Raw genomic sequence first — 3215 nt, 5'->3', positions numbered from 1 at the left:
AAAATCTGCCATCATTACCACTACAACTATTATTATTATTACTATTACTATTATTAGAGGAAACTGACAAAAACCAAACTCAATAATTACAGATTGTTGATAAGTATTATGAAGAAAACAAATCAAGGAGGTAAAATTTAAACTGAGAATTAAAGGATGAGAAGGAACAGGTTGGGACAAGTATTCTGTTAAAATGAAAGGAGCTTGGTGTAAGCTCCTTGGTGGAAGAAGTGGGAGTGTATTTACCAAGGCCTGCTAAGAGGACTGTAGCTAGGACACAATAAACAAAGCATGGGTAGGGATGAGATTGGAGAGATGGTCTAAGGCAGACCTGCAGGGGCTTCTAGATGTGGCAGGGTTTGAATTTTATTCTCAGAGCACTAGGAAGACACCAAAAAGTTTTAGCAATTAATTAACACCCCTGTTGCTGCAGTATGGAAAATGAAGGGAGATGGGCAGTGGCAAAATCTAAACTGTGAAAAAGAAGTGGTTGTGGTAGTCCAGGAATGAGTTGATGGTCTGGATTCAAGTTGTGGCAGCACATATGGCAATAGAGTGACTTAAGATTCATTTTGGAAATAGGACTTGCTGATCTAATAGTTGTGAGAAGTAAGATAAAGAAGGAAATCAAGTTCTAAATTTCTCCCTAGAGTAACTAATAGGGGTTGAGGTAGGAGTGTGGGATTAGGCACTTTGCCTCATTTTCTTAGTATTCTTAGCATGTAATTAAGTAGGAGAAATTATTGAAAATTAACTGTAGGTGGTACACCCTGAGTGTAACATCTGAGAGAATCAAAATATAGGGAATAAACATATGAAAATCATGTTCAACCTTATTAGAAATCAGGGAGGGGCTTCCCTGGTGGCACAGTGGTTGAGAGTCCACCTGCCGATGCAGGGGGCACAAGTTCGTGCCCCGGTCTGGGAAGATCCCACATGCCGCGGAGCGGCTAGGCCCGTGAGCCATGGCCGCTGAGCCTGCACATCCGGAGCCTGTGCTCCGCAAATGGTCCACATTAAAAAAAAAAAAAAAAAGAAATCAGGAAAATGCAAATTAAAACCACAATGAGAAAACACTATAACCCACCAGAGTGATTAAAAAAAGGGTCTGACACTAGCAAAATTGTTGATGGGGATGGGGATAAATGAGAACTCTTATACATTCATAATATAAATTAGCACAACCATTTTGGAAGTCTGTTGGGCAGTATTTACTATAGTTGAACAGGAACATATCTCTGACCTGGCCATTTTAGTCCTACCCAACAGTAATTTGTGCACCAAATGACATGAACCAAATGTTCATAGCAGCATTCTTTATAATAGCCCTTAACTGGAAATAACCTAACTGTTCATCAACAGTAGAATATATTAGTGGCATAGTTATATAATGAAATACCATACAGCTTTGAAAAATGAACAAACTATAGCTATAAGAAACAATGGGATTATCATAGACATAATGTTAAACTGTTAAAAAAAAGATGGAGGACACAAACCAATACACTGCGATTTATACAAAATTAAGTTTACATAAAGTTCAAAAAGAGCAAAATTCAATCTATTAAAAGTCAGGGGGGATTTCCCTGGTTGTGCAGTGGTTAAGAATCTGCCTCCCAATGCAGGGGACACGGCTTTGAGCCATGGTCCAGGAAGAGCCCACATGCCGCAGAGCAACTAAGCCCGTGCACCACAACTACTGAGCCTGCGCTCTAGAGCCCACAAGCCACAACTACTGAAGCCCGCGCGCCTAGAGCCCGTGCTCCTCAACAAGAGAAGCCACCGCAATGAGAAGCCCACGCACCACAATGAAGAGTAGCCCCCGCTCAAACAAAGACCCAATGCAGCCAAAAATAAATTAATTAATTAATTAAATTTATTAAAAAAAAAAAGATTACATTGGGCCCATCTGTATAATCCAGGATAATCTCCCCATCTCAAGATCCTTAATGTAATCACATCTGCAAAAGCCCTTTTGCCAGATAAGGTAACCTGTTCACAGGTTCCAAGGATTAGAACATCTGTACAGGATCATTATTCTGCCTGCTACAACTTACACACACACACACACACACACACACACACACACACACAGTCGTTTTCTCCTGCAGTATTTTAAAATAAATCTGAGACAATTTTGCCTATAGACACTTCAGTATGTATCTCTATTTCTTTTCTGCTTCATCTTCAGTCCAGTTTCTGACTCCACACTCAATCATATCATTAAAATCACCAATGACCTACATGTTAATAAGTCCACTGACTAATTTTCAGCCTTCATCTTTCATTTATTAGAATTAAATACTCAATGATAGCTAATAATTAACACACATATACTTAACACTATTCTAAGTGCTTTGCATGTGTTAATCCTCAAAACAACCATATAAAATAGAAATGATTATTGCCTCCATTTTCAGACAAGGAAACCAAGTGGATAAATGGCTTGCCCAGGATCATACAGTTAAGAAAGTGCCAAGGCAAAGATTTGAGCCCAAGCCATCTGGCCCCAATTTTCTCCATAATTCATACGCTTAACAATATACTACACTATATTGCCTTTCTTTTTCCTTAAGCTTGTTCAGAAATATTAAAAAAATATCTTGCGGTGATTTATTTTGTTTCTTAAATCCAATTACTCTATCATGTGGTAAAACCAAATGGTACAATATTGTTTATAGTGTTTATAATGGGAAAAAATATTCTACCTCACTGAGTCCTAGTCCCCAAAGTCACCATCTCTCAAATTTTGACTTGCCGCTATAAAACATGAGGATTGAGCACACTTACATTAGCCCATCCTCCCTTTCCTCCCTATTTTTGATATTTATCGTTTATCTGTTTACTTTAAGGAACATATTTGAATGTTTACTTACTACTCCATCAATTTTATTTTTTTAATTTTTTAAATAAATTTATTATTTTTTTAAATTTATTTTATTTTTGGCTGTGTTGGGTCTTCGTTGCTGCAGGCCAGCTTCCCTCTAGTTGCGGCAAGCAGGGGCTACTCTTCGTTGCAGTGTGCGGGCTTCTCATTCCAGTGGCTTCTCTTGTTGCAGAGCACAGGCTGTAGACGTGCGGCCTTCAGTAGTTGTGGCTCGCGGGCTCTAGAGCGCAGGCTCAGTAGTTGTGGCGCACGGGCTTAGTTGCTCCACGGCATGTGGGATTTTCCCGGACCAGGGCTCGAACTTGTGTCCCCTGCATTGGCAGGTGGA

The sequence above is a fragment of the Delphinus delphis genome, chromosome 5 (genome assembly GCF_949987515.2).
Source record: "Delphinus delphis chromosome 5, mDelDel1.2, whole genome shotgun sequence".
In the NCBI taxonomy this organism is placed as follows: domain Eukaryota; kingdom Metazoa; phylum Chordata; class Mammalia; order Artiodactyla; family Delphinidae; genus Delphinus; species Delphinus delphis.
Note: the sequence above shows the minus strand (reverse complement) of the source record.